This window comes from Helianthus annuus, chromosome 2 (genome assembly GCF_002127325.2).
Source record: "Helianthus annuus cultivar XRQ/B chromosome 2, HanXRQr2.0-SUNRISE, whole genome shotgun sequence".
NCBI classification, from domain to species: domain Eukaryota; kingdom Viridiplantae; phylum Streptophyta; class Magnoliopsida; order Asterales; family Asteraceae; genus Helianthus; species Helianthus annuus.
Genome location: NC_035434.2, coordinates 18,024,969 through 18,049,682, shown reverse-complemented (window position 1 = coordinate 18,049,682; position 24,714 = coordinate 18,024,969). Strand labels below are relative to the sequence as shown.

The following is a 24,714-nucleotide window of genomic DNA, read 5'->3' as shown; positions in this document are numbered from 1 at the left end:
TCTTGACTTGTTGTACAAAATCGGTGTTTGATTTGTTTTCAAAAGTCTCAATTTTATCCGTACCCTTTGATGCTACAAATTTGACATTACTATTTTTCTTCTGATAATGAGCTCCCTTTGTTTCAAATTTTGATTTAGAAACGTTAGGCCTTTGAGCTCGTTGAATTGGTTGTTTGCCCTTAGCAGCAATAGGTTGTTGCTTTGTCGGTGAATTTTGATTTCCGAATTGTTTCCTGATTTCAGCTTTTGGAATTGGATCACATTGTGTTACCATAACTCCGGGGATGGTCTTTCCCAAAAATTTATTCGTGTTGTCTTCAAAAACTTTATCAATCAAGGATGGATTGACATTTTTAATTGGAAAATCATTGTCCAAATAAATTTTTGCATCACCGACCAAAGTATACAACACATTATTGCTCTTAACAGCAGACACACATTCCTTGTCATCTTTGACATCTTTGATAGGATCTATCACTTGCTTGGCAACAGGTTGCACGACAGGAGTAGGAGGATCACAAAGAATATGATTCTCAATTGGAATTTCTACTCCCTTCGTCTCATCAAGTGATTCATCCTGGTCACTTACATCTGATTCATCATCTGAAGAATCATAGTCCTCAATGGTTGGAGGACTTTGATTTGAAGCACATGATGACTTTTCTTTGTTATCAGATGAGCCCTCCGATGAATTGTCCAGTTTGAACCCTAGGCAAGTAGTAACTTCCTCATAATCAAGAGGCACACTAGGTTCATACCGAGGCATATCCTCTTCATCGGGCATTTTGGTATAGTTGTGTCTCAAAGGGGGTGGACACGCCTTATACCCAACGCCTTTCACATTGCCTTTCAGTTTTTGAACGTCTATGATGTGATCGAGCACAAATCGGGAGTTAGAATAACTCTCCAACTTTTGCTTGATAGCATCATGCTCGCATTTGGCAATGGCTAACTCCTTTTTGGTTTCCTCAACAATGTTAATGTATTCGTTAATACTAATTTGTTTATGATAAACAACTTTGTTTACTTCAGAAACGCTTTTCTTTAAGGTTTCAATTACAGATTTGAATTCCTTTTCGTTTCGAACTAAAGCCATATTTGCCTCTTTGCACTTTGACAGTTCAATAACCAAACTCTGATTGTGACTATGAACCGTTTCAGCTTCACGTTTCAATTCAGCACATTCAAGTTTCATATCAGCACAATCACTACAGATGCTAGGAGTTTCAGATTTTACCTGACTCGTAGAGGCTGAGACATTTGCCATAAAGGCAGTTTGACAAGAAAAAGATCCATCTTCAGTGAGAATCTTCTCCATTTCTTCTGATGTAACATCAGCTTTCTTGTTCAAGTCAGATTTCTCGTTAGCATCATTCGACAAATTATCAGCTTCAGAATCAATTCCCTCCTTCACGTCCGATTTTGAACTGTAATCACTCACACCTGAGCCATCTTCATCAGTACTGCCACTATATCCTGAACTGTCATCAGTTCCCGAAGATTCACCATCATTGACATTTTTGACAATTTCAGCGTAAAACGCAGTTCTTGTTTGATCACTGTTTCCCAACTGTATCGCCGGACCACAATCGACACTTGGATTGAATTGAGGTTGTGTTGTGGAAACTTGAGGTTGAGGTTGAGGTTGGGCTTGAGGAATGGAATTCATTAAATATGCGGCCATCGAAGTCTAATGTGGAGGGGGTCGAGGTATGAAATTAGCTAAATATTCGGCCATCGATGTCGGTTTTTGAAGTGGTTGTGAGTCCGTACTCCAATCCCACGGACTTGTGCAACTCATGATTAGTATATGAAAGTGAAAACTTGGTCAAATAGAATTATTTTTGTTGCATGTTTGACTTCGGCTGTTGTGACTTATAAAAATCAACTTGATAAAGCACTATGTTGAGGCCCACCACTTACTAAAACACTTATAAAAATCAGATTATGTTGAAGTGCAATAAATTATAACAATAATTTATAAGTCAACAAAAAAAACATCCCATTATCGATTGTCTTCTTTTCTTTCTTCTATACCCACTACCAACCAAAAAGAATTAAAACCCCAAAACACTTCCTCTTCTCTGCGATACGCTAACTCAAAACCCCAAATTCGAATTCAACATTTAGTCCAATCTGCTATGTTTGACTCTTTTACCTCAACAATGAAACTTGACTTTCAACAAACATATATTATTGGACCTTTCAAATTTAGTGGGCTGACAACAAACCTTTATTATTTGACCTTTCACATTTAGAGACCTGTGATCATAAATGAAATAAGGTTGCATGTGATATAGTCACAATTTGCATGCAAGTGTCAGACCCATGTGAATTGTATTGTCAGAATTAAATATATATATAGTTGTCGGCCATATCCCCAATTTATTTTTTTTTATTTTGACGAAATGGATGGTCTTTAATTGACGAAATGGATTATTTTTATGTTATTGACGAAACAAAATTTTGTTTCGTTGAAAAACACTTTGACGAAAATGATTCTTATTTTACCAAAAGACTTCTGTTTCGTCTGTTGTCTGTTTCGTCAAAAAGACAACCAGGGTTGGTGAAAAAGTTGGTGACAACTTTCGGCTAGACCTTATCTGTTCTGACACAAAATACAACCTTTTCAACACATTCCCATACCCAGCGTACTAACCGGTAAAGTGTGTAATATTTTAATCCTTTCTCACTTCTCAAAGCACAAACAACTTTCCAAATGATTTTTAAAGATCAAAAAGTGAAATATGAAGAAGCCTTTGAATATAACTGAAGAACACGATGAAGATTTGAACTTTCCAGTGACCGAACAATTTTCCGAAAACCCGAAAATGCACAAAACTTTTACTAAAAACCCGGTGTATCACAAGAACAATCAATTTAACAAGGTTTTTGATAAAACTTTTGGCAAACCAACAAGGTTTTCACTGATTTTAGCTACTTTTTCAGAAAATATATGGGTTTTTCAAGAACAACTCGATAAAAACCGAAACTTGTTTGGTTTTAAACAAGGATTAGAGCCAAAGCTCTGATACCAATTGTAGGTCCCGTTTTTCCGGTGGATCGATAACGAAACCTTATCCTTGTTTATCACAAACACGGTAACGGGTGCGGAATCCCCGTGACAGTGCATACCAAACAAAGTGTAAAACAAGAACACGCGTAACCAAAAGATTCAATATCTATTGATTAGGGATGAGAACGGATACAAATATATACAAACAATGTTTAATGACTCTCTCTCAAAGTCTCACACAACTCTCGTCTCACATCCAAGTTTCACACAGAAACTATGAGACCTATTTATACTAAAACAGAGATAGAACTTGACGAAATAGAAAAGCACTTGACGAAACACCTTTGGGCCAAAGATTGGGCCTGAAGAAGCCCAACATGCGACGAAACAGGGCTAGGCCAATACAATGGTTGACGAAACAAAATATGTTTCTGATATTCGCTAATTTACACATATTTTAGTCCCTCGTTTTACCCCTATTTTATGTGTTTTCGGCTGTAAAACCGTCATTTGGATACTTAATTATCTACATTTTTGTTTACAGGCCTAAAACAGCATACCAGACAAGATGATAGCAAAAACAAGGACTTTCCGGACAAAGCGACGAAGCTGCGAACGTTCTGTTGGAAAAACTGACCTGGGCGTGTCGCACGGTCATGCGACCTCATGCACGACCGTGCATATCCGATGATCCTGAATGATCCGGCAGTGAACGAGGCGTGCAACTCCGCGTGCAAGGCATTTAAGGCCTACCCGAAATGGCACGGTCGTGCCATATGCGGAACGGTCGTGCGGATCCGACAACCAAACAAGACATCGGAACTGAACGACCAAAGGACCAGGCGTGCAACTAGACTTCGGTGAGGAACGACCGTGCCAAGTGAAGAACGCCCGTGCGTGTCCGAAGGCCAGTCAACGATCTGTGACGTCACGCAGTATGGTGGACCACCACCAATAATTGCTTAAAGTGCACGGTCGTGCGATCGGAAGAACGACCGTGCAACATGGAAAAAGCATAAAAACAGAACAGAACCATTGTATTAGTAACTCTGGAATTTTGGAGAGCTTCGCAGGCGATTTTGAGGCTCCGAAGGCTTCTGCTTTCACTCGGATTCAAGCCACATTGCCCGGTTTTGCTCATTTACTATCCGGATTCTTAATCTTGTGCTTGTTTATGGTTTGGATTTCTAATCTTTCCAGAATTTTGTTAATGTTTCAAGCATTTAGATTAATATTTATGTATTATTGTAGCCTTAGGGCAAAAACACAACAATCCCTTGCTTGATTATAGCCATTAGTATGTTAATCTTTGTTTGTAATGACATTTTGAAGTGTTTTCTATGATTATCTTTGATGATTAGTTTGCAACCTTGTTATTGATATTGATTTCTTGATTATAAGTAATTGTGTTGGATGATTGGTGCTTGGTTAGGTAAGATAGTTGAAAAAATGAAGTTTATTTAATCATGTATTAGTAAACTTTTAATTTGGTTAACTAGCTTAACTTGGTTAAAATGTGGGCACCATGATACTCTAACGGGTTAGTGGTTTAATAAAATGTAATTATTGTTAATCAAGAAAGCTTGCCCTCACGGAAGGACTCTAACGGGTTAGATGGTGTTGTTATGAATTCTTGCCATGATTTGTTAGCTTAGTTAGTAGTTTCGGCCAAAATTGCTATCTTGGTGAATTTATGTGCAAGATTTGTAAAATGAACTCGGTTGTGATTTAATCTAGTTTATGCTTGTCTCGGTGGTTGCATTGTGTTTATCGGTGTTGCTTTCCTTGATTAAGTGAGGTTAGAAAACTCTTAACGGATGACTAACTTATTTTTAGGAGATTTTTATAGACATTTATCAATTGCACGTTAAAGAACAATTTTAGGTGGTTAAAGTGTGTTTATCGTTTTAACTTTCCGAATGATTGTCATGTTAGGATTCCCGAAAGGGATACTAATTGTCTCAAAAAAATGGAAAATTGACCGAATGCTTCTAGTGCCAAAACCGACTTAGTTGACATGCTTTGGTTGTGTATTAAGCAAGGCTATTTATATATAATTTACTATGTTTTATAAGTATTTGTTTATGCTTACTTTAGATTAATTAAAACCAAAACAACTTATGTTTTACCGGTAATTTAGTGGCAAAAGGTCTAGTATTATTTCTCTGCCCATTTCCGTGGATCGATACTTGGTTCTTACCGATACTTTACTACATATATGACGGGGTACACTTGCCTCTTTCGTGTGTGTTTTGATGTAAAAGTAATAATCACTTTTATAAATTTAAAACCAATTCGTGTGTAATTTCATTGTAAAAATATGTACAGTCGCGCACGTACCACAACGCATAGCAAATGCAATCGACGAGCCGGTGATTATCTCTGAAGACGAAAGCTCAGGGGACGAGGAGAGAGTCGTCATGGCGGACGACGACCGACCGCTGAATGAAACAAATCAGCCCGGAAGGGCAGGCCTGGAGCCGAGTATCCTTCAGCCTACTATAGATACTCCTACTTTTGAAATTAGACCTAGTATTATTAATATGGTACAAAATTCTGTACAGTTTGACGGACGTGAGCATGAGGATCCTGGGAGGCATATCGCTGCTTTTCTCGCTGTCTGTTCGACATTTAGGATTACAGGTGTTTTGGAGGATGCGATTCGGTTGAGGTTGTTTCCGTTTTCGTTACGTGACAAAGCTAGAGCTTGGCTTATGTCACTTCCTGCCGGGTCCATCAAGACCTGGAATCAGTTGGCGGAGCAGTTTATGCAGAAATATTTTCCACCTGAGAAAACGAACAAACTACGGAACCAGATTGTTTCCTTTCGCCAGGACGAGGGCGAGTCATTGCATGCGGCTTGGGAGAGATTCAAGGATTTGCTGATTGATGTGCCTCATCATGGCTTCTCCAAGCGACAGCTGGTTTTGACGTTCTATCAGGGGCTCAGCTATAATACGCAAGAGCGATTAGACGTGAATGCGGGAGGCGATCTTGGAACTAAGACGCCGACTGAAGCGTATGATATTATAGAAAAAGCTGCGTTGAAATCCAGCTCGCGTCGGGACGGAGATAGAGGTCGGGCATCATCATCATCATCTCGTTCAGGAGTTCATGCTGTAGACGACTACACGGTCATTACTGCACAAATCTCGGCTCTTACATCGAGATTCGACAGGTCCCAGATGATTGCGCATGCTGGCTCGGGATGTGACCAGTGCGGAGTGTCACACGAGCCTGGGGCATGTTTTCAGGGAGTCGTATATGAGGGCCACGAAGAAGTAGATTTCGTGAGTAATCAGGTAAGGCCGCAAAACAACCCGTACAGCAACACCCATAATCCCGGTTGGAGAAATCACCCAAATTTTGGGTGGCGAGCGAACACAGGAAATCAGAACCCATTGGGGTTCACTCATCGTGCTCCAGCGCCTCAACAGGGTCAGCAGTACCAGCAGTACAACCAACCCTACCAGCAGCGTCCATATTCGTACCAGAATCAGGGCACTGGGAGTAGCTCCCAGCAGCAGGCCCCTCAGTCTAGTTCCAAGCTGGAGGATATGATGGCTCAGCTTCTCTCTAGCTCCGAAAAACGATACCAACAAAGCAAAGATCGTTTTCTGGCTAACGAGGGAGAAATGAGGAGTCAGAAAGCCTCGATTCAGAATATCGAGAATCAGGTTGGTCAGCTGGCACAGATGATGTCCAAAAGACCCCCAGGCGGTCTTCCGGGTAATACAGAACCAAACCCGGGCGGACACAGGGATGTGAATGCTGTCATGACCAGGAGTGGAAAAACTATCGGACCCGTCATATCGGACTCAGCACCGATCACTGAAGCGATCCCGACTGACACACCGGACGAGGTGCAAGCCAGGCTGCGCCCAGCAAGTACAGCACAAGTCCAGGAGCTGGTTAAAGATTACACTCCTCCAGTACCTTATCCAGGCAGGCTGAAGAAGCAGAAGAATGAAGAACAATACGGTAAGTTCCTTGAGTTGTTTAAGCAACTACACATAAATATACCGTTTGTTGAAGCCTTGGCCCAGATGCCAAAGTATGCGAAATTCCTTAAGGATATCCTCTCGAATAAACAGAAGCTCGAGGATATATCATGTGTGGTGATGAATGAGACTTGTTCCGCCGTTCTGCAAAACCGTCTGCCCACGAAAATGGGAGATCCTGGTAGTTTCACGCTCCCGTGTTTGATTGGAAACATGTCTGTTAGCCATGCATTGGCTGACTTGGGAGCGAGTATTAACCTTATGCCGTATAAAGTTTTTACTAAACTGGATCTGGGTGAGCCGTCACCTACTAGGATGAGCATTCGGTTGGCAGATCGCTCAATAAAGTATCCGCGCGGATTTGTCGAAAACATGCTTGTTAAAATCGATAAATTTGTTTTCCCCGTGGACTTTGTTATCCTTGACATGGACGAAGATTCAAGGGTACCTTTGATACTTGGACGTCCTTTCCTCAATACAGCGAGGACGATTGTTGATGTGGCAGCTGGCCAAATCACGCTCCGAGTAAATGACGAGCACGTGACATTTGATATTAAAAGATCGATGCAGCATCCGCAATGTCACGATGACAAGCTTTATTACGTCAACATTGTCGATGCATGTGTGTGCTCTCATTTTCAAGGTACTATTGACGAGATTGATTCGGACACACGTCTGTCATGTGGGGACCTGATTGGCATTACGCAGGAGGGCCACGATTTCGAGCAGCCAGTCTATCAGATTGGTGACGATGGTTCCCAGAGTCCGGAGAGATTTCTTGAAATTGACCATGTGAAAAAGGAGGAAGCAGAGCCTTCGGTTGAAGATCCGACGCCTTTGGAGTTGAAAGAACTCCCACCACATCTCGAGTATGCATTTCTGGACGAGGAGCGTCGCTTACCGGTCATAATTTCGGCATCATTGGAAAAGAATGAGAAAAATCAGCTTCTCGAGGTTCTGAGACTTCATAAGAGAGCCATTGCATGGAAAATCATGGATATCAAGGGCATCAATCCTTCTTTTTGTACTCACAAGATTCTGATGGAAGACGAGTACAAACCAATGGCACAGCATCAGAGGCGTTTAAATCCAAATATGCAGGACGTGGTGAAGAAGGAGGTGATTAAATTGTTGGATGCCGGCATGATTTATCCTATTTCTGACTCTGTGTGGGTGAGTCGGGTGCAGGTTGTACCTAAGAAAGGTGGTATGACTGTAGTTTCAAATGATAGGAATGAGCTAATTCCTACCCGTACCGTCACTGGGTGGCGAGTTTGCATTGACTACCGCAAGCTCAATGATGCTACTCGCAAGGATCACTTCCCGCTTCCATTCATTGACCAGATGTTGGAACGTCTGTCGGGGAAGTTGTATTACTGTTTCCTAGACGGATTCTCTGGGTACTTTCAGATTCCTATCGCTCCTGAGGATCAGGAGAAGACTACCTTTACATGCCCCTTCGGCACATTCGCCTACCGACGGATGCCTTTTGGGTTGTGTAATGCACCAGCAACCTTCCAGAGATGCATGGTTGCAATTTCCATGACATGATCGAGGATTCCATGGAGGTTTTCATGGATGATTTTTCGGTATTTGGGGATTCCTTCGATCATTGCTTGGAAAATTTGAGAAAAATGTTGAAGAGGTGTGAGGAGACGAATCTGGTCCTGAACTGGGAGAAATGCCACTTCATGGTGAAGGAGGGCATAGTTCTGGGACATAAGATTTCGCATGCTGGTATGGAGGTCGATCCAGCCAAAGTGGATATCATTTCACGACTTCCGCCTCCCACCTCTATTAGAGCGATACGAAGCTTTCTCGGTCATGCCGGGTTCTATCGGCGATTCATTAAAGATTTTTCAAAAATCGCCAGACCCATGACCCGTTTGTTGGAGAAAGACGCTCCGTTCATATTCGGAGATGATTGCTTGAGAGCCTTTGACCTTCTCAAGCAAAAGTTGATTGAGGCCCCTATTTTAGTTGCACCGGACTGGAGTCTGCCGTTTGAGATTATGTGCGACGCGAGTGATTACGCTATAGGGGCCGTTCTTCGCCAAAAGAGAGAAAAGCACTTTCACCCGATCTATTATGCGAGCAAAACTCTTCACGACGCTCAGGAGCATTATACCACGACAGAAAAAGAGCTCTTAGCGGTCGTTTTTGCATTTGACAAATTTAGATCGTACTTGGTGCTTTCGAAAACCGTTGTATATACTGATCACGCTGCCATCCGATATCTCTTCAGCAAACAGGACGCTAAGCCACGTCTGATCAGGTGGATCTTGTTGCTGCAAGAGTTCGATATCGAAATTCAAGATAAAAAGGGTGCGTTAAATGTAGCGGCTGACCATCAATCTCGGTTAGAGCATGGAGACATCGTGGACGCACGTTGGGATTCCATAAATGACAACTTCCCACACGAGTCTTTGATGAGTGTTGAGATATGCGATGAGTCGCCATGGTTCGCCGACCTTGCGAACTACCTTGCTTGCGGGATTCTGATTAAAGGGTTGACTCACCAGCAAAAGAGGAAATTCTTTTCGGATGTCAAGCACTACATTTGGGATGACCCTTACTTGTTTCGGGTTGGTGCTGATCAGGTGATCAGGAGATGTGTTTCAGGGAAGGAGGCGACCGATATTCTGCGCCACTATCACGAGGGACCTACCGGAGGCCACCATGGAGCCAACTTTACCGCCAAGAAAGTGTTGGATTCCGGGTTTTATTGGCCGACTATATTTCGTGATGCGCAGAGTTGGGTTAGAGCGTGCGATGCTTGCCAGAGGGCGACAAATATATCGGCACGTGATGAAATGCCTCAGAACTGGATTCAGGTTTGTGAAGTCTTTGATATCTGGGGGATAGACTTCATGGGACCATTTCCCCCCTCACGAGGTAATAAGTACATCCTGGTCGCGGTTGACTATGTATCGAAGTGGGCGGAGGCACAGGCCTTACCCACCAATGATGCCAGGGTGGTCGTGAGATTTTTGAAAAGCTTATTTGCCCGGTTCGGCGCTCCGAAAGCGCTTATCAGTGACAGAGGGACGCATTTTTGCAATACTCAGCTCGAGAGAGCTTTGTCCCGTTACGGTGTGCATCACCGTCTATCCACGCCCTATCATCCACAGACAAGCGGGCAGGTGGAAGTCACGAACCGGGGGCTGAAAAGAATCCTTGAGCGGTCGGTAGGTGCAAACCGCAAGGATTGGTCGGATAAGCTTGATGAAGCGCTGTGGGCTTTCCGTACGGCTTACAAGACGCCTATTGGGACTACTCCCTTTAGACTTGTGTACGGAAAGGCATGCCATTTACCGGTTGAGTTGGAGCATAAAGCGATGTGGGCGCTAAAAACCGCAAATCTGGACCTAAAAGCCGGAGGTGAAGCCCGGTTTCTCCAGATTCATGAGTTGGAAGAGTTGCGACAACGCGCTTATGAGAGCTCCGTGTTGTACAAGGAGCGCACGAAGAGATTGCACGATAAACGCTTGAAGGACCACAAAGAATTCCAAGCGGGCGATCTTGTTCTTCTTTACAACTCGCGGTTGCGCGACAGGCCCGTACACGGTTAAAGAGGTATTTCCGTATGGGACTGTTGCAATAGAGAACGCGGACGACGTTATTTTCAAAGTAAATGGGCATCGCTTGAAGTTGTACGTTGCCGGGCCGACAGAGTCGGTGATGGAGGTTATTGAACTCCAAACCCCGCACACATCATAAGTGTGGGGAGGAGAGAGTCTATGCTGCTGACTCATGGATCAAAAATGCAGCAAGAGCGTATTTTGCGCTTTAGGGGTAGTATCGTCATTTAGGATTTATTTTTCTAGTTTTAGCTTGGAGTCTTGCTATCGACTCGTCGACAAAAATTTAGCATGAGTCTACGTTACTGACTCGTCGACAAAAATGTAGCAGGAGCGTCTTTGGCGCTCTAGGGGCAAAATTGTCCGTTTTTATGTTTTTGTAGTTTTAGCGTAATTTAGGTTAGTTAGGTAGTTTCCGTTAGTTTGTACAGTTTCTATTCGTGCCGAGCGAAGGTTCTATGTTGCAATATTGTTAGAACAGTAGGCGTGTTGAAAAAAATGGCGAAAAACGGCCAAAACAGTTGCTGGAAATGGCTTCTGCAGAAAATTCTGATCTGCAGCTGATGCACGACCGTGCCGGGATTCGCACGACCGTGCATATCCGAGTTTCAGGCACGGTGGGTCGCACCCTCAGTGCATCACCGAGAAAAGTGAATGTTGTCGGTGACGCACGACCGTGCCAAATGGCGAACGACCGTGCATCAGGCTGAGGGCAGTTTTGTCATTTGGCACTATAAATACCCTCATCTGCAGCCCCCATTCACAAAATCGCGAAACCCTACCAGCACCAGGACGTTCCAGAGCGATACTTCATCAAATCGCACGATTTTTCGCACGATCTCACACCCTTCTTCGTACGGTACGTTCCTAGTTGTAGATTTCTTGTTTCCTTGCTTTCTAGGTAGATTTCCTCGGATTCTTCAAGGGGTTTATTAGGGTTCTCTTCATAAACAAATCGAAACCCTAACCCTTGTTTGAATCTTGCTTATCGTGAACACCCGGTTGAGTTTCCGACCCCTGTTTGTTTAAAAAAGTTGTTGATTTTGGAAAAATCAGGCTATTCAAAGTTCAGGGGTTTGAAATCTGCAGGTCAGTTGTCGCACGGTCGTTCCTTGTATGGAACGGTCGTGCCGTTCCGGGTAAATCACGATTCCAGCTTTTGTCCGGTGTTGCACGGTGGTGCCGATTGATCGCACGCCGTGCAGTTCCGAGTTCCCTGGGCAGATGGTGCACATCATCGGCGACGCACGACCGTGTGTATCGCCGCACGACCGTTCCGGATGCCCAGATCAGATTTATAGCTCCTTCATAATTGTGCGTTCTGCTGTTTTCGAATGAAATTTTTCCTGTTCCATGATTTCTAACTATATTCCTCGTGCAGATGAATCATCCATTCCTACAATTCAACCCCAATGACGAGCGTGAGGCTTTATGCATTCCAAAAAGAGACGAATTATGGGCCCGGAGGGGGCAGTTCGGAGTCCCTAGATGGCTGGATTGGGAAGTAATGCAAGAGCTCAATCAGTATGACCGTTTAGAGAACATGATGAGTCGCCCACTTACAAATCTGGTCGGTTGCAACCGACCCGTTTACTTGGAGCTGACCATAGAGTTCTTTGCATCATATGCCTACGAAAAACTGGTTGCTGCTCGACGACCCAAATTCCGCCACAAGGAGCGGATAACTTTCAGATTATGTGGTCGATGGCACAGGTGGTTGGTTGGTCGTTTGGGTAGGAGACTTGGGATTTACACTAGGGAAGACATGGATGATCCCAATGTCTTCACAGAGCAATTCACCTTCCCTTCTGATGCAGCACGGGAGGCGTTTTGGGCTGCAAACGCCGTTGGGGACCCATACAACCCGAGGATGTCAAAGGCCTTACGACTTAGAGACCCTCTGGTGCGAGTGATGCACCATGTGTTTAGCCACACTATATGCGGTCGCATGGACAGTCTTGGTAACTGTCCAACACCAGATTTGATTTTTCTATATGCATTGGTGGAGAAGGCACCCATCAACTTAGCGGCGCGAATGGCTGAATACTTTGTGAAGTGCTCAGGGAGGACTCCTAACAGTCAGATACATGGCGGTCAGTATGTGACCGAAATTGCGTACAACGAACACCTTATGACTGAGGAGGTACTTCAGGGTCTCACTCTGATAACCGAGGGGGTTCATGTTGACATCAGGTCACTGAAGGCGATGGGGGTAATTGTTGAGACTGATCACGGGGATAGGTTGAGGGGGCTCAACAACGAGGTCTGGGACCCGTTGCCCCCACTCCCAGCAGAGGAAGAGGAAGAGGATGTAGAGATGCAGGAGCAGCACCAGCCACACACACCACCGCACCACACACCGCCACACCAGCCGCAACACCATGAGTACTACCAGCATCAGGATTGGCCTGAGTTTTATCAGCAGTTCCAGCAGATGCGTGTTACGCAGGAACAGCATGGTACGTACATCGACCAGATTAGGACCAGCCAGGACCATATCCGGGCTAGTCAGGATCAGCTTAAGGCCACGCAGGATCACCTGAGGCATAGCCAGGAGAGCTTATGCCAGGGGGTGAGTGTCGGATTTTCGTACCTATTCGGGGAGATGCACCATGCATATCCTGACTACTTTCAGCACCCTCCACAGTTCCCACCGTGGAACCCACCTGGTTATGGTGGTGCGGGCCCATCCTTCACGAGAGACGATGACGGTGATGACGAGTAGGAGTTGGTGGTGATGTTCGTTAGTGGTTTTTATTATTATTTTAGTACTTGTCATTTCGGGTGTTCTTTTTGCTTAGTATGTCGAACACCCTCGGATTGTATTATATTTTAAAACAATTTACTTTATGTTGTGTCTTTATTTGGATTGGTAGTATTTATGTAAATTATGGTTTATTTGTGTTTATTCTGTTACTGTTCTGTTTTGCTGTACCATATGACATACTTGCAGATTGTGGCTATTAAGTCTTTGACCGAAGCATATGACAGACACAGCTTTGGAAGTCTCGATTCATCAGATATCATCTTAAGGGGGGGGGTACTATTATCCTTTTTCTCTATATTTCGGGTTTCGCATTGGGGACAATGCGAAGTTCAAGTGTGGGGAGGGGGTTAACTTTGTTAACTTTGTTTGTCCTCATGTATATATATATATCTAAAAAAAAATCAGAAAATCAGAAAAATCATTCAAAAATACCTGTATTTTGTATATATTTTAGTAAATAAACCGGTTGGTTGTGTTTTAGAAAGCTTCGGACTTGATAAAAACTCGACAAGCAAAATATTTTTGAAAAAGGAAACCGGAAAGCGTGACAAACAAAGAAAGACTTACATGATAGTTTTCACACTTTTACCCATTCCATCCGTTACGTGAGCATATTTGAGCCTATTGTTATATATTTGTTCATTTCGGATATAGGAGTGAGCCGGATGTTATGTGTAATATAGAACTTGTCACTAGTATGCTTGTTAAAACCATGAACTTGTGGATTTGTGTAAAAGTGATAGAGGCACTTAGATTACCCCTTTGTTGTAAACCTTGTTCTTTGTGTTGTGCTCCCCGTTCACCTTATATTACCCTTTAGGATTAACCATGTCGAGCCTTCCCGTTTACCTTTGTTTACCCACATTATCGCCCACTTAGCCAAATTTAGCCTTTGTATGTTTTAAACCCTTTTTAGTGTTGAAACTCGAACAAAATAATCGTTTAACTAGCGTTTATTTCAGTTTATTGTATAGTTTGCTTAAAAAAAACAGAAAATAAAACACCCTAAAATAGGGTGAAGTTGATAAAATCGAGCAATTTTAAACACTTAAATGTTAAAATTTCGTTGATAAGCTCGATTGCGCAATAGTCGCCTTTTTAAGGCATTTGTATGTATAGTTGTTTACGTTGTTGCTAGTTAAACGCTACTACCGAGTTTTAACCATTTTCGCCACTTTATATGTCTATTTCCATACCCTTCGCCCAAGCCTAACGTTACAACCCGTAAAGACCTCTTGATTTACACTTATTTGCATGTTAGTTGGTGGAGACGAGATCTTATGACAAGCTTATGATATTGCATGTTTCATTGACGAGGCATTGAGTGTTTGCACATACACATTATATGTATGTTTCATAAATAAAACCGAGTGTGTGTGAACATTGTGAGTCGCGTGAAGATTAGCATGTTGAGTCGATTAAATGTGAAGTCACGGCTTTTTGGTTGTCACTTTATAATTGCATATGCTTGTTGGGTTTGAGTCTTTTGATGTTGTCTTTCGACAAACCGGCTAACCGTTTATAGCAGTTTTCAATAAAATAGTGTGTAAATTATGGTTCTTGTTTGTTTCCGTCTTTTATTGCTTTTTAGTTCAGCTTGCTTGAGGACAAGCAAGGTTCAAGTGTGGGGAGATTTGATATTCGCTAATTTACACATATTTTAGTCCCCCGTTTTACCCCTATTTTATGTGTTTTCGGCTGTAAAACCGTCATTTGGATACTTAATTATCTACATTTTTGTTTACAGGCCTAAAACAGCATACCAGACAAGATGATAGCAAAAACAAGGACTTTCCGGACAAAACGACGAAGCTGCGAACGTTCTGTTGGAAAAACTGACCTTGGCATGTCGCACGGTCATGCGACCTCATGCACGACCGTGCATAACCGATGATCCTGAATGATCCGGCAGTGAACGAGGTGTGCAACTCCGCGTGCAAGGCATTTAAGGCCAACCCGAAATGGCACGGTCGTGCCATATGCGGAACGGTCGTGCGGATCCGACAACTGAACAAGACATCGGAACTGAACGACCAAAGGACCAGGCGTGCAACTAGACTTCGGTGAGGAACGACCGTGCCAAGTGAAGAACGCCCGTGCGTGTCCGAAGGCCAGTCAACGATCTGTGACGTCACGCAGTATGGTGGACCACCACCAATAATTGCTTAAAGTGCACGGCCGTGCAATCGGAAGAACGACCGTGCAACATGGAAAAAGCATAAAAACAGAACAGAACCATTGTATTAGTAACTCTGGAATTTTGGAGAGCTTTGCAGGCGATTTTGAGGCTCCGAAGGCTTCTGCTTTCACTCGGATTCAAGCCACATTGCCCGGTTTTGCTCATTTACTATCCGGATTCTTAATCTTGTGCTTGTTTATGGTTTGGATTTCTAATCTTTCCAGAATTTTGTTAATGTTTCAAGCATTTAGATTAATATTTATGTATTATTGTAGCCTTAGGGCAAAAACACAACAATCCCTTGCTTGATTATAGCCATTAGTATGTTAATCTTTGTTTGTAATGACATTTTGAAGTGTTTTCTATGATTATCTTTGATGATTAGTTTGCAACCTTGTTATTGATATTGATTTCTTGATTATAAGTAATTGTGTTGGATGATTGGTGCTTGGTTAGGTAAGATAGTTGAAAAATGAAGCTTATTTAATCATGTATTAGTAAACTTTTAATTTGGTTAACTAGCTTAACTTGGTTAAAATGTGGGCACCATGATACTCTAACGGGTTAGTGGTTTAATAAAATGTAATTATTGTTAATCAAGAAAGCTTGCCCTCACGGAAGGACTCTAACGGGTTAGATGGTGTTGTTATGAATTCTTGCCATGATTTGTTAGCTTAGTTAGTAGTTTCGGCCAAAATTGCTATCTTGGTGAATTTATGTGCAAGATTTGTAAAATGAACTCGGTTGTGATTTAATCTAGTTTATGCTTGTCTCGGTGGTTGCATTGTGTTTATCGGTGTTTCTTTCCTTGATTAAGTGAGGTTAGAAAACTCCTAACGGATGACTAACTTATTTTTAGGAGATTTTTATAGACATTTATCAATTGCACGTTAAAGAACAATTTTAGGTGGTTAAAGTGTGTTTATCGTTTTAACTTTCCGAATGATTGTCATGTTAGGATTCCCGAAAGGGATACTAATTGTCTCAAAAAAAATGGAAAATTGACCGAATGCTTCTAGTGCCAAAACCGACTTAGTTGACATGCTTTGGTTGTGTATTAAGCAAGGCTATTTATATATAATTTACTATGTTTTATAAGTATTTGTTTATGCTTACTTTAGATTAATTAAAACCAAAACAACTTATGTTTTTACCGGTAATTTAGTGGCAAAAGGTCTAGTATTATTTCTCCGCCCATTTCCGTGGATCGATACTTGGTGCTTACCGATACTTTACTACATATATGACGGGGTACACTTGCCTCTTTCGTGTGTGTTTTGATGTAAAATTAATAATCACTTTTATAAATTTAAAACCAATTCGTGTGTAATTTCATTGTAAAAATATGTACAGTCGCGCACGTACCAGTTTCGTCATATGCTTTCAAATTCACAATTTTCACATAAGACAAAATGGTGACATCATCATGACATCATCATGATGATGTCATGATGATGTGTCAGCGGGAATGGGTCCGCGGCTCTCCGTGCTTCGCGTGTCGAACTCTGGGGCGCATGACGGAGGAATGTCGTGACGTCGGGCTTGAGCCAGACCTAACCGTGTCGAAACCAAGTCGAACCGAGCCGAGTTGAACCGAGCCGAGTCACGTCCACACAAAGTGTATCAACACCTTCAACTACTTGCCAAACGAACAATTTGCTTCATCACGTCAACACTTGATTAAACCTTGAACAAACTTGACAAAGATCAATCATACACTAGCTCTAACTTGCTTCATGTTTTAAACACTTCGCCATCGGTAAGATTAACACTAAGTTAATCTCAAAGATAGTAAACATGAACTTGTTTCGATGTAGCACCACGAGCTTTTGATTTACAAAGAAAACAGGAATTTCAAAATTTTTACTCCCCCTTTTTCTTTGTAAACAAAACAAAAATTCAAGCAAGTCTTATTTTCTTCACCTCCTTACTTGATCCGGACAACATAAGTACCATAAAACTTTTCGATAATCCGAAACCGACTTCAAGTCTTCAAACTACGCATAATTCTGACTCTTGGTTAGTTATCCGGTACCCCAGGTAACCCAGAATAACTAGAAAAACTCGGAACATGCACAACTCGAAACTTCCGAACTACACAAGCTTCTAAACTTAGTTAAAAATCCGGTACCCCAGGTAACCCGGAATTCTAGAAAATTCGGAACTCGTAAAACCCGAAAGCTCTTGAAACCTCGAATCAGATCATCGGAATAGTACTTAGAGTACAATGAAATTCAGAACAAACAAAGAAATCCGAAAAACCCCAGCACCACCTCATACCAAATTCAATCCATGCGGCCCAATCCGGTTAACCAAAAATTAAAATGAAAATCCCAACATTCATAACATCATGTTGTTCCCGTGGAATAATCGAATACCATTATAATCAGCAATCATTAGCCTTTGTGACATTAGACATGGAATTGAGAAATTCATACGAGGCCCAAGCATCACTCCAAATATCATGGAGGCCTACTGATGAGGTAATTATGTTGTCGTGGGCCCATCAAAAATATTCCATAATATATCACTTACCGTCAAAGTGAGAAACATTCTTCAAATAATAGCGGGGTCCATATAAGCCATGTGCATGGCCCAGACATCCATGTGATCCTACTAAAAATTGCACAAAGCCCAAGAGAAAAGAATTACGGCCCAATCATTGGAGGTGCTGGTAACCCTAGCCGCAACCAAACACTCTTCTTGTCGGCATCTTCCACACCTCGCCGGAAATCACCATTAGCCATCATTTTCCGTCACCTCGCCGTCATTCACTAATCGACGTCAGACCAAAAGAGATGGGACTTTAAACTCGGACCTGGTTAAAACTCAGCTGAAAAACTCGAACATATTGAACTGGTAAAACTTGGACTCAAGACTCGGAGTAACATATTAACTGCTGAAAAACACCGAAATGTTCAAAACTCGGAAAAATCTATTTGTCAACTAACAAACTCGGAAATAACACAAGTGAGAAGAAACTCGGAACAACAGTTCCATGTTAAACATCGGACTGTGTTGACTGTTTAAAAAACAAAACTCGGATAATGATATTTCACTGAAAAAACTCGGAAACCTGATGTAAACTGGATATACCTCGGACCAGTTCAAGAACCTCGGAAACACATTATGTTTCAAAACTCGGACGATATTTAAACAAAAAGAAAACTCGGACAATTTGACCTCAAAACTCGGAACAACTGATTTTGATCAGAACTCGGAGACAACCAAATTTAAAACTCGGAGTATACTGTATTGTTAAGCTTCGGAACCATGAAAACTCGGATTTTTCAAACAACAGTTCCATAACTGTAAGCCTCACACTGAAACTTGGAACATAACTGTAAGCAAAACTCGGATTCAGTTAAGAACTCGGAACACAAAACTATATTGACAGTCAACACGTCAAAACTCGGAGAAAGAACAGACATCGATGAAACAACAACTCGAAAACATACACTGTTTTAAACACCGGACCAGAACCTCGGAAACATAAAGTGTTTTAATCATCGGAACAGAACCTCGGAAAGAACATGTTGACTTTCAAAAATTATTTGACTGATTGACCGGTTTTTTTTTAAAAAAAAAAAAACTCGGAGCAACAGTTAAATAAAAGTTCGGAACTGGACTTTTGAGATCAAAACTCGGACTCGGACAGAGGTTTTAAAACCTCGGACAGAACTGTAAAACTACGAAAGAACTCGGTGTCATTTAAAAAAAAACTCGGAGGTTTCACACGCTTGGAAAAACTCGGAGTAATTTAAAAACAACATCTCAATACAATACTCGGATAGTTATAGGTAAGGAAAACTCGGACAGGTTCAGTAAAAAAATAAACTCAGACTACTAACTCGAACTCAAAGACTAATAACATTCGGACAAGGTAAAACTTAAGAATTCGGAGAATTCAAATTTGGACTTAACAAAAATTCGGACTTAACAAGAAAGTCGGACCTGAAAGAAATAAAAGTCGGACCTGAAAGTCGGACCTGCAAAGAAATAAACAAGAAAGTCGGACCTGAAAGAAATAAAAGTCGGACCTGATTGAAAAATTCGGACAAGATAAAGGTAAAGACTTTGAAACTCAGACTTTGGGACTCAGACTTTGAAACTCTGAATAGTGAAACTCTGACCAATTTGTTCACAAAACTCTGATGATTTTTTTTTGCAAAACTCTGATTTTTTTTTTTGCAAAACTCTGAATACACACAAAAGAATACACACAAAAGAAATCTCAGAACATACCTTAAAGTTTCACAAAGAAACTCGGATAGTTTGAGCTCAAGGAAAATGAGGGAATCTCAAAGCTAAAACTCGGACTAGTGTTAAAACTCAGACCCAAGTAAAAACACAGTGAAAGTCGGACTTGTGTTAAAACTTTGGACAGTTGAAATTCGGACAGGAGTTATACTTTGAAACTCAGAACAATTAAAGAGTTTCTCAAAACTCAGATCCAGTAGCCAATCTCCGGACTATCTCCCCAATGTGACTTCACACTGGTTCACCAAAACCCCGGAAACACAAACACAGAGTTTTAAAACTCAGACGGGTTTAACACTAAGAAAAACTCGGACAGAGCAATTTTTGGATCAAACCTCATATCTGCAACAACTTGGAGAACAAAACAACCACGAACAGCTTCATTTTCTTTAACTTTTCTGCAAAATCTTCAAGTCTTTAAGATGTTTAGCGGAAACAAACATCAAATCAAGAGCAATGGTGATTCAGAAGGCGGTTAGACCATTCTGAATCGGTAACCATGCTCTGATACCACTGTGAAAGCACCAGATCGATGACGAACATCAAACATTACACTTGATTCAAGACATGAAGAACAAAATAGGGTAGATGAAGAAGAAGATGCAAGACAAACTCATTCATTTCAATACAATCATCACAGATTACATACCAAACGAGTATACATCATCTTCTACAAGCTGGTTTAGATCACAAAGATCTAAACCCTAGCTTTCTCTCACTAACACATAGTCTCTCTCTCTCTAGAATTCACACCAGGAGAAACAAGTTGGGAGAGGAGCACAAAGCTTCAAGAGTTGTGGTTCTTGTGTTTTTGTTCGTGTGCCCTAATCCTATACAACACATATATATAGACTAGGGACTAAAGTTCGGACAACACAATCTACAGAAAGCTCTGACTTTTGCCCTAAACATAAAACTCAGACCAAAAGTTTTCCTAAAACTTGGACAAGTTGTCCAAGGATAAACCTTGGACTAACTTTCAAGATATGTACAATAAAGACCCTAACACTTGGAAGGCATACACTTTTCACCCAAAGTGCATTAACAACTCCCCCTTGATCAATGCATGGTCTTCATGTGGTCTTGAATTCTTCATTATGGTTGACTTTAACTTGGACTTCTGCGTTGGTTGTCCAGAACTGATAAGCGACAGTTACCCGGCAGGAACTGCACTTACACCGGTTCGTACCAAAATGAACCTACCGCTTTCGTACAGAAACATCCCCTCTAGTGAATCGCGTACCTGGAGCGAACTGCAAATCAGGTAACTATGGTTGGAACAATGAAATACGTACATAAAAATTTAGCATAAAAACGTATTATATTTGACCAGAGTTATTTGCGATAAAATTTACGTCAAGACTTAAACCAACTTGAATTTATACCGACGCATATGAAAATAATTACTAAAGAAAATAATGTTTTTTAAGTTAAAAAACGGTACGGAGCGTTGCGGCGGCGTGAAAATGTAAAGTAACTCAAACTTATACCGACTAATGAAAATGTATTTTATTAACCCGACTCTTTTTTCGAACTCACTCACACACTCAATATTGTACCTATTTATCACAAACATGCGTTTAAGCTGGACATATGAATATAATCCAAACAGAACAAAATATACTCCGGATAGAACAAAACGGTCAACAAAACTTCATTTGGAATCTTAATATAACACCAATCTTGAAACAACAAAAAATAAACGCCAAATCAAGACAAATGTATTGCAAAACTTAAATAATAAAAACAACCTATTTTTGTATCAACAAAACACAATTTCTAGCAAGAAACTAAGTTTAAAACCATTAGCAGGTTACAGTTGCAAGGATTTCAAGCTGAGAAGCTCTATCGGCCTTAGCTCTAAGTTTGTTAAGCTGCTTCTTTCTTTCATACACCACTTGTATTTCCATATTATGCCCAACCAGGTTAAATTCCAAATCTGGTGTACCTAAAAAGTGATATAACTACAAGAACCAGGAGAATCGATATACACAAGCAATCCGACCCATTTCGATCGGTGCACAAAATACCCTTTTGACCCTTTGACTTGGTCAAGAAAATATAAATATCGAATATGGTGTATGTGCAAGCAAAAAAGAAATAACACTAAGTACTAATTTGCCCTTCGAATCAATAGCTCACATGTAGTATCAAGTATAGTGTACAAGCCAGAAAACGACCTCCAAAGCATTGACCTGCAATATTGACAAACAAGTTGTTAATAATAAATGACTTGCACCAAAAAACAAAGTGTAACACCTTCAAAACTTGTTGCTAGCAAAGGAGGTGTGGCCTGTAATTATGTTGGGTAAAAGACGTTCACCTGCATTTCCTACGCTGCTTGCTGATGAAAAAAGTTTCAACCAGGAGTGTTATATAAACAAACATAAAGACATTCCCAAAACAGCCTCGTGGATCTTTTTGCAGCCCTTTGCCCCATGCTATTGCCTCAGCTAGAGGTTCTGGCATAACAATAGTATGGGCAGTCCAAAAGAGGCCACAATATAAAGCGAAAACTGAAGTCAGGTTAGTAGCTAGACGATATGGGCTTACTATTGGTTGTGAGTACTCTGAGGGTGGCTCCTTAATAAAGTAAAAGTGCCTAATTCCAATGTACATAACAACCTCAGGTCAGTAGCTAGATGATAAGGCAAGAACCACAACCCCATAGCAAACACATACCTTTGAAATTGTGAGCTATGGCATGCCAAAGTTCATTTTAACATGCGGACGTCGCCATCTTTTTTGTAACACCCCAAAATGGGTTTAATAATTTAAACTCGATTAATATAAAGGAATCGGGTAAAATACCGTTTGGGGTAAAAGCGAAACCGTAAATAAAAGTTGACTAGGAATATTTAACCAAGTGGTGTCATGTATATGAGTAACAAGATAATGAGTGTAAGTCTCATTATTAATTGAAACGAAATTGGAGGGACCAAAACCGTTAAAAGTGAAACATGACTTATTAAATGAAGGAAAACACACACACACACACACTTGGTGTGCGTGGGGCGATCAGGAAGAAGAAGAACAAGGGTTCAAACCCTTGTTCTTGATAAATCTTCAAATTGAAGGGTGGAATGAAGTCCAAATTCACAACCGAACATGAATTAACGATCACCTTCACAAGGGGATCATAAGGTATTTCTTAAAATTCAGATTTGATGATCTTGTTTGAAGTGGGTTATGATCAATCCATGAATTTGTATGAAATTAAGCATGTAGAGGTGTTAGAAACACCAAATAGAACTTGTGTTATGAATAATTTCAAGTAATTGGGTGATTTAGAATAAAACCCATTGCATGAGTGTGAAGATGATGATTATGATGAATTTGAAGATGTTATAGTGTGATCTTGTAATGTATGGAGTGTTGTATGATAGGCTAAGATAGATAAACTTGATGTGGAATTTATGATTGTGAGATTTTGCTTGAATGTAATGGTTCATAAAATGAAATAAGGAAGAACATGCTTAAAGCACTTGTACATTATGCTTAGGAAGTAGTACGCACACCAAGTGTTTGATGAAATGTCTAAAAGACAATAACAAGTGAAATTGTATGCAAGTAATGGGTAAATAGATATAGTTCATGTGAAGATTATCTAGGGATGATGTCGAGTATACCTTATGCTTGTTTAAATGAATTAATGATGTAGAGTATGCTTCAAGTGGGTCATATGTTAGATGTGAATTTGATATGGTTGTTCATATGTATGAGCATATATGCTAATAAGAATGTGAATGTAATGACATGAGTGTATAGGAATCATGTCAAGATGGATGGGAGCTTTGAAGGCTAACGGGCTAAGAAGACTCAATCAAGTAAGCGAACGAGAATACGGACACGCAAGGTAAGTGAACTCCGAACTTACCCTTTAGTTTGGTAATGTATTTATGATATGTGATAATTGTTGAATGCAATGTAAGAAGATATGGATTGATGCAAGTAGTAAGTTAAGTTTTAATGGAATGGGTTGGAAGTGGTTAAGAAAGAGATTCGATTTGGTTTGGGTAAGAAAGGGAACTTACATAATGAAATTGTGCTTGAATGAATAAGATGAGTTATGTATATTTGAGGACATGATCATATAAATGGAAGCTAATGTACTAATCGTTTTTCTATTGAGAATTAATGTGAAGTATAAGCATGGTAACAAAGGATGTGAAGGTTGACTCCACAATCCGATGCGAGTAATCGAGTGGATGGATGAAGGGGCTAGTATAAGAAAAAGCATGAAATGTTGACGCGCTATTATGCTTGTGCTAAGATTTTTTGTATTATGTCACCGGTTGCTAATAATGTGTTTGAATGTGGTGACTGCAGGCTATACATGTTTGGATGTTTCATCTAGATTCGTACGCGGTTGAAGATCGAGTCAAGACGCGGATTGTATGTGGGTGTACACGTAGTCAATTAATCGAGACGTATGTTAGTTTTTGGATTAAATTATAAAAGAGATTAATGTATTTAAATGAAAGAAAGAATATCATGAAGGAAATTTCTAGATATGTAGTTTCCGCTGCGAATCTTAGGTTAAAACGTTTTAGGGCGTTACATTTTTTTACTAGATTCAACTTATTTGACCTATTTTCCTTTTTAGTTGAAAAAGCTACTTGAGTCATTCGAGATGAAGCACAACCCAGTTCACCAGCTTCTCTTCTCTAAGTAGTTGCTCCAACTCGTTAACTGCACAAATGTAACCCATCTTAAAATTCAATTATACTCAAACATAAACCGTTGAATCTCGCCTGATTTGGTTGCAACAAGGATCACTTGGGGTTTTCCAATAGAAAAGAAGGTTCTGACAGCAGACTGGTTGGTAACGTCTAACTCAGACTGCGCGCACAGGATGAGTTTGGTGCCGCCAAGGGTGCATAAGTGACAGACGACATCAGACCCAACTG

General features: G+C 40.9%; 1 pseudogene; it reads left to right on the top strand.

Annotated features, from left to right (window-relative positions):
* Nucleotides 1–24,714, top strand: part of LOC118484341 — a 67,637-nt pseudogene that overhangs the window by 28,224 nt on the left and 14,699 nt on the right.